Here is an 8,735-nt window from a genome sequence, read left to right as displayed (position 1 = left end):
TGGATTAGCCATGGAAAATGCAGATTTATGGGGATAGGGTGGTCTGCGGAGGGTTAGCATGGACTCGATGGGCCAAATGGCCTGCTTCCACACTGTAGAGATTCTGTGAGATGGTACAGTTTGAAGGGTACTACTCTAAAGAGTCTACAGGAGCAGAGAGACCTGGGTATGTATGTGCATACATCATTAAAGATGGCAGGACAGATAAGGAGAGCAGCTATTCAAGCAGAGATAGTAGGAACTGCAGATGCTGGAGAATCTGAGATAACAAGGTGTAGAGCTGGATGAACACAGCAGGCCAAGCAGCATCAGAGGAGCAGGAAGGAGCAGGAACCGTATTCAAGCATACGGTTTTCTAGGCATCATTCATAGGGGCATAGTGTACAAGAGCAGGAAGTTTATGCTGAACTTACATAGTTAGATCTCAGCTGTAGTTCTGGGCGCCACACTTTAGGAAGGACATGAACGCGTTGGAAAGAGAACAGAGGAGGTTTACAAGAATGGCTCTAGGGATGAGAATCTTCAGGCGTGAGGATAGATTGGAGAAATTGGGACTGTTCTCCTCGGAGAAGGGACGCCGAGAGGAGATCTAATAGAAGGTTTCAGAATCATGAGGGGTCTAGATGGTTAGATAGGGAGAAAATGCTCCCACATTCATTAGAGAATCAAGAACCAGAGGGCAGAGATGTAAGATAACAAGGTGTAGAGCTGGATGAACACAGCAGGCCAAGCAGCATCAGAGGAGCAGGAAGGCTGACGTTTCAGGCCTAGACCCTTCTTCAGAAAAGTGTAAAGTGGTTTTCAAAACCAGAAAAGATGAGATGAGAAAATATATTTCTTACTGCAAATAGAGTCTGGAAGGCACTGCCTGGAAGTGTAGCGGAGGCAGGTTTAATTAAGACATTCAAGAGGGCATGAGATGATTATTTAAATAGATACAACGTGTAGGGTTACAGGGGAAAAAAGCAGGAAATTGGCACAAAGTCAAAATGCTCAGAGAATTAGTGCAGAACAAATGATTCAAGTGGCCTCCTTCTGCACCATCGCAATTTTGTGCTTCAACAATAATCCATTCTGAGAGATTCAAAGCTGCTGGATATGTGGGTAAATGGACAAACAGTGTGTAGATAAACAACAGACTGTTGGGTACACAGGGAGACAAGATTGATAGGTGAATAGAGACAGAGATAGATAGAGTGGTACAGAGGTAGAACAAATGTCAATGGTGATTCAGCATTTGCCACACAAGCTAACAATTGTTTATTTATTTTGGTGCTAATTGGATGAAGTAAACGTGAGGCCTCTGTAGCAATCTCTAAGCATCATTTTCACTTCTGGTGTGAGCAGTAGACTGAGGTATGTGGATGGGCAGGCAGTTATATCTCCTACCAAACGATTGCTTTCAGATTTCTGCATCTCTTTCATTCCTTTCTCAAACAAAAACAGTTATCCAGCGATTCTCAAATAAGAGCACAATGCTGCAGATGCTGGAAATCTGAAACAAACAGAGAGAAGCTGGAGAAACTCAGCAGGTCTGGCATCATCCATGGAGAGAGAAACAGAGTTAACGTTATGTCTCTTCTACCTAACAAACACTCTGTTTCTATCTCCACAGATGCTGCCAGGCCTGCTGAGTTTCTCCAGCACTTCCTGCATTTGTTATCTAAATTTGTTTCTGGGGGACTTTGCCACATGCTGTGTTTGCCTCCATAATATCAGTTACAATGCTTCAATCTCATGTTAAATGAGGAGTTGACAGATGTTTCCGTGCAATATTCTATCATATATAAACACAAATTCTTTTTTTTTGAAATCTTACACCTAGGGACCAATGGAATCAATGAAGACATTTGGCAGAAAAAATCTCAGTTTCCATGAGGCCTACTCCTCACATGTGCAGGGAGACTCTGAGGAGGCAGTGTCCAGACCAGTGTGCAGCTCTGTCCAAACCTTCCCTGGAATAGAGGTTACTAATGTGTAGGACAGAGCTGGGCACTGGGTCCTGCTGGAGGGAGTGCACACCTTTCCAAATCAACAGCTCCAAAGAACATCAGGAGGAAAATGGAGGACTTTCTAACCACGTGGAAGGAGGTTCACACTTTTCATCTTGTGGACTGGGTCACTGTTGTCTGCAGTTGGCTACAGACGCCATTTTGGAAAAGCTGGTGAGTGCCAACAACTTGGTGGAAAGCTGCCTTTCACTAATTAGGACGAGCCCCTTGTCATCACCAGTCTACTGTGCCCCAGGACAAGGAGGTTTGGTTCCATTCTGAAACCAACTTTCTGCTGTTGAAGGTGTTTATCTTGAATGGACTCAACTGAATGTGGAAGGGCACAGGAAGTGCACATGGCCCTCACCCTAACGTCTGTCTAAACAATGTACATTTTCTGTTTAGATGGAGATGCTAATAATGTTCCCAATTGTGTTCCCTAAAAGATGGGGTTATACATCACAGGTCAACCTGTTGTCCACATTTTAATGGGGGATCCATGGAGCAGTCCTGACTTTCAACTAACTCTGGAGTACCGCACTACTGCACTACTTCACCACTCACCATCGGCAAAATGTAATTGGACACGGTGAAAGGGAAAAAAAACTCTGGGGGACTTTTACTTCAATAAATTTCTCTTTGTTACATATAAGTGTTTCACCCATGCCAGACATTCCAGTTAAGTCTCCTATTTGGTGATACATGTCAGTGTTATTCTTGCCTAGAGTGGAGCCCTCGTCCTTGCTATGCCTCTGTGCTGATGTGGGTTCCACAGGAATTGCTGCACAGCGCCACATTCGGGCAAACAGCCTGAATGTTTGATTGCAGACCCCTCGTTGAGGATCAGCCCATAACAGGCTGAGCCTGAGGAGGCTATGCTGTGGCTAGAGTTGTAGCTTTCATCATCTTTGGTGTGGTTTCTCAGAGCTGGGCTGAGAAATGCCACTTTGAGACCCGGGTTCGATTCCAACCTCGGGCGACTGTCTGTGTGGAGTTTGCACATTCTCCCCGTGTTTGCTTGGGTTTCCTCCGGGTGCTCCGGTTTCCTCCCACAGCCCAAAGATGTGCAGGCTAGGTGGATTGGCCATGCTAAATTGACTGTAGTGCCCAGGGATGTGTAGGTCAGGTGTGTTAGACATGGGAAATGCAGGATTACAGGGAATGGGTCTGGGCAGGATGCTCTGAGGGGCAGTGTGGACTTGTTGGGCTGAAGGGCCTGTTTCCACACTGTAGGGATTCTATGATTCTAAGAGCTCCTCCTTAGCTGGGACTGACTGTCCCTGAAGGACATGTTGGGGGAGGGCCATATTGAGGGACTGTTGAACATAGTGCAGCGCTGGCTGGCAATAGCTACCCAGGTTCAGCAGGTCTAACCAAGCCAGTACACAGCCTTAAATGGCATTGATCCAGAAACAGCATCAGAACCCAGGCTGCTGGAGAGTGGGACATATCTCAATTGGGCTTGGACATTTCAAATATGAATCCTTGATCAGAATGTCATAAGCCAAAACTCCTCTAGAAGTTAGAGTGAACTGTACAAACTGGGAAGATCCCAGGTTCCAACCGCAGTACCCAGCATCAGTTTGGATGTTATGTTACCCGTGGTACCTACAGCATTCATCATCGCCCACATTTCCGTGTGGAGAAAAAGTCAGAATTACTCTCAGAAACCGCTGAGGTGTGCGACCTCAGAGAATCTGAAGAGATTTGTGTGAGGAATTGCAGCCTCAAAACATTGAATAGTTTCAATCTATTCGGGGAGCTTCGTTTCCTGCATGCTCACTGCATCTCATTGGCTGAAGGGTGCAGCAGATTCCTAAAGAGGTCAGAATACTTAGATATCAAAGGGAATTCTATCCTCTCAAACATTGTTGAAGGTGAAAGATCCAAGTGCGTTGATGGTGGGTCAGATTTCACAGAGTCAGGATGAGGCCATTCAGCCTGTAGCTGTGTGAAAAAGTTATCCAGTTAGTGCCCATACCCTGCTCTTCCCCCAGAGCCTGGGAATTCTCCTCCTTTTCAAAGATACATGCATTTCCCTTTTGCAAGTTCGAATCTGCTTCCACTGACCTTTCAGGAAATGCATTCCAGATCAGAACAACTTGTTGTGTTAAAGAAAATTCTCCTCACTACTCCAGCCCCCGGGTCTGTGGTTAAGAATGTTAACTCTGTGTTCTCTGCTTATCAAACCCTTCATTAGTGGAAACTATCTCTCCTCAATTGACTCTCAGAAAACCTTCATTACTTTGAACCCCTGTGATAAATCTGAACCTCCTCTGCTCCAAGGGAGACAATCCTCGTTTCGCTAATCTCACCACATACTGGAAACCCTTCATCCCTGCTCAATTCCTTCAGCTAACAAATTTTGCCTCTTCAGGGTGGCTCAGTGGTTAGCACTGCTGCCTCACAGCACCAGGGACCTGGGTTTGATTCCACCCTCGGGCGACTGTTTGTGTGGAGTTTGCACATTCTCCCTGTGTCTGTGTGGATTTCCTCCCACAGTCCAAAGATGTGCAGGCTAGGTGGATTGGCCATGCTGTAGTGTCCAGGGATGTTTGGATTAGACATGGGGAAATGCCAGAGTAGGGGAATGAGTCAGGGTTGGATGGTCTTCGGAGGGGCGGTGTGGACTTGTTGGGCCAAATGGCCTGTTTCCACACTGTAATGATTCTATGATGATTCCAGCTGAGGGATTCTGGATTCTCATATCACTCAGAACATCATCCATATTGCATCACAGGAGTTGTTTGAGACTTTGACTTCAGCTCCCTTTTGTTTTCTGGATGAACGGGGATGGAGAGCTGAGCAAAAGCGAGCGACCCAGTTAGTACTGGGAGTACAAGTTCACTCAGAATCATTTAGATTCAAAGCAGCTGGTAGCCAGTTGTACAGCAACATTTTGTTAAGAATCTCACGGAGCAGGTTGCCTACAGGAGACCCATGAAAGCAAATGGCTGCAAAAGCAAAGGGAAGAGCAAAAACAAAAAGACCCATAGAAAGCCATCTGCGAGGGAATTATTATATCCACGTGTTCATGAAGGTGCAGTCTAATCAGTGCGAATACAGCTTGACAAACTAACTGACTGCTGAAAATGAAAACACACACATGGTGTACTAATGTACTTGAGAGAGCAGCCAGTCCTATACTAACCCCTTCAATAACAAGGATAAGACATGAGCTGTTTTTAACCATTGGAGATTGTTAAACTAACTGTACTGATTTTATTTTGTATTCTGTGAATATTTGTTGAATAGAAAAAGGCAATGCTTTTTTAAAAAATTTTAAGCATACTCACAAAGATTTTGTATTATTTTAACTTGTTATATTATTTGAAATGTTTGACAGAAATCTCAGTTTCCAGTGTTGCCTTTGCTGTTTTTCCTCTATTCCATTGCTGCTGATTATTGTGGAAATATTCAGTGACCCTATCACAGAGTTTGCTCACAGGATCAATTCCATCTTTTTTAAAGAAAATATTCGTGCAGCTCCTGGTATTTCCAGTGACACTCGAGCTGCTTGCTCAGGCTGGACGTGTGTTTCTGGAGGTGTCCCCTCACCACAAGCCCACAAACCCCCAAACTCCTGCCATTGACCACCCAATCTGCGCATCTTCATGGTATTCTGCCTGCCCCACTAATTAAAAAGTGAAATGTTTTTCCATCGATCTGTCAGCCAGTCAAACAGATGGTTTTCCCCTCATGTTGAACCAATTTACAAATAAATCAGCAGCAGTGCAGAAAAGCATTTTGTTTATACATGTTTTTCTGATTTTTGTTCGAAGTGATGTCCTGGAGATTTGGGAAGTGGGGGGAATGTTGCACTGGATGAGGTGTTTATTCCGAGTCCACCCAGACACACTGGGCTGAATGGCCTCCTACTACTCTCTCACAATCCTACGATTCTGCAATCTTAAATCCTTGAGCCCAGGACTTGTCCAAATGTCTTTAGGCCAGCTTCAGATTGACTGGAAGAGAAAATGAAAAAAATCATGATTTGCAATCCTCAGAACACAGATTAGAAACCACAAAACAATGAAAATGAGATTGTCTGTGGTGCCACCATTTGTCATGATTACAGTGATTGAAAGTGACTCCTAAAATGGAAGTGAAAATCCTGTTGACCCATATGGTGAGAAAAGGCAACTTTATTCAATCACTGCAAATGATCCTGAGGACTTCCATCTCTTGTGTATGACCACAAAGATTTTTAATGCAATGATTTCACCATCAAATCTTCCTGATTTGGTACACAAACTCATTACACACAACGAGCAGAGGAATCAGAGCAACTGGAAAATGTCATTTCAGCCTCTCAAACCTTTCAGTTGGATAGTAACTGCTCAACACTCCTATTCCAGGCCCGGCGTTGAATCTGTGTGGATGGAAAGTGTGCTGTCCCTGGTCTCTGCTTTCTCTAAACTGACAGGGGAAGCATAGACAATGTATTCTAACTCCTACTGCACTTCATCATGAGGGTGAGCTTGGTGCTAACTCTGTGCAGTTTGTGAGGACGAGTTTTAGTTCCATGATGACATTTCAAGATTGTGTGTAACAATTCATACTAAAAAAAGAACTAAAAGGCATCCCTAGTGGTTCTGCTGATGTGGGGAACTGAGCAACACACACAGTCAGTCAGATCCTGGCATTCAGCCACAGTAGGTTCTCAGTGGATCTCAGCCAAAGGAGTGTCGATTAGCCTCTAATAGAGAGGGAGGGGAGAAAAGAAAAATCACAATCCATTGGCCTCTCCTGCAAAGTTCTTGTCGGGGGGATGGTGGAATATAGGGGGAAAGGCAGAATTGAGCTGGCCTGCACTATAACTGAGTAACCTACCCACATTCACTGGCTGAACCTGGCAGTGAGGAATGGATGCCAAGGTGAGGTATTGGAGAACATTGTGCCCATCGGAAACAGTACCACACCAAGAGCCAGCACCTTTTGGCTTTGTGACTGCGGTGGGAGCAAACAAAGGGACCCAGTGGAGCTGCTCATCTATTGGTAAAACATTGTCTTGTTCTGACCTAACTAGTCTAATGTGCATTCATTACTTTGTTACATCTGCAGTACTTCATGTAAATAAAAGATATATAAATACGAAGATATCAAACTGTGTTACTCTCATTACATTTGATTTTATCCCAGCGATAAATGTGGAGTGTGGTGCTGGGGGGAGGTGGGGGGATGGGTGGGGCGTTTGCAGATGGTCAGTGACAAAATCACAGAGTAATGAAAACCCAGGCCTCATCGCAGCCTGGAGCCGAGCCTCCAGCCCAACCCCAGCTGGATCACCCGAACTGGCTGGCAGGTAGTTACAGACCGGGTCCCTGGTCATCAGGTAAATGCATTGTGTTGCAGAGGTGAGGGGTTGATAGGAAGGGGAGTCTGAACGTGATCAAATGAAGTGGAGGGAGACGGGGCAGTGTCAGATTGAAAACAGTCTTGGCGGAGGGAGTTAACGACCTCATCAGCCCCTTCTCATGGCTGGGAATGATGTGCAGAAACAGTCGGCGTGGTTACTGAATTCAATGTTACTGAGTCACTTTTGCTATCCTGATTGGTAATTTTATTTTACACTTATGTTCTAACAAATAAAAACAGTGCATGTTGAAAAACGTTACAACTCCTGGACACTGACCATGAATTCAGACTGGTTACCTTCGGCTGAACCACCCTAACACTGACTCTGAATACAATACGTGGGCCTTGTCACTGGATCATGATGAGCCCCTGAGTTGTCAATCAGCTCCAATCTCTATCCAGGAACTCTATTCCAACATGTCTGCAGCTGCCTGAGAGCACAGTCTGCCAGGAGACTCCTAACAAAGACAAACTGCATTGGGACTAAGATAATTCCGTGAAGGTACTGACAAACCTGACCTCATGGACCTACATTGGCTCCAAGTGCCTCAAATTTAAAATCCTCATCCCCATATTTAAATCTTTCTGTGGGTCCATCACTTTTGTCCTTCCCCAGGCCTACAACCTCCTATGACACTGACCTCATGTTGATCTATCCCTCTCTTTGGTCATCTCCTTGAATCACATGTTTTTAAATTCCCTCCTTGAATCCCACCACCTCTCCCTTCCCTCTCCACCTTTAAGATCCATCTTCAAAACATCCCAACTCTCTGCTCAAGCTAAATAAAAACAAAGAACTGCAGATGCTTTGAAATCAGAAACAAAAACAGAAATTGCCAGAGAGAGAAATTAGAGTCAACGTTTCAGGTCCAGCAGCCCTTCCTCAGAAGAGCTCTGAGGGAGGATCACTGGATCTGAAACGTTAACTCTGCTTTTTCTCCATAGATGCTGCCAGACCTGCTGAGGTTTTCTGGCAATTTCTGCTTTTGTCTCTGCCCAAGGTTCTGTTCATCCCTCCCAAAATTCCCTTCCTTTAACAACTATTTCTGCCTGAACTGTGGGACTTCCATTTTGACACTGGAGACACTCTATCAATTCAAATAGTAATTGTTTTAATCATTTCTAAGTTAGGTCCCTGATAATCAGTTCTTCAATCATTTTGAGTAATGATTTTGTTGTGATGGGCCATTTGCAATAAAAGTGATTACGTTTATTGTGAGATTAGGAGCCGGTAATCAGCCATGTAGGGGAGGGCCACAGATTACTGTTTAGTGATTATTTATCAGGAGCTCTGTTTAACAATGGGAGATATGATCATAGGTCTGGAAGCAGCCAGTTTCAACATACTGTTTGATCCAGGAAAATATGCAGCCAACCAGGCACAGG

This window comes from Rhincodon typus, chromosome 31 (genome assembly GCF_021869965.1).
Source record: "Rhincodon typus isolate 14 chromosome 31, sRhiTyp1.1, whole genome shotgun sequence".
In the NCBI taxonomy this organism is placed as follows: Eukaryota; Metazoa; Chordata; class Chondrichthyes; order Orectolobiformes; family Rhincodontidae; genus Rhincodon; species Rhincodon typus.
The sequence above is the reverse complement of the archived record's forward strand: the minus strand, read 5'-3'. Positions refer to the sequence as shown.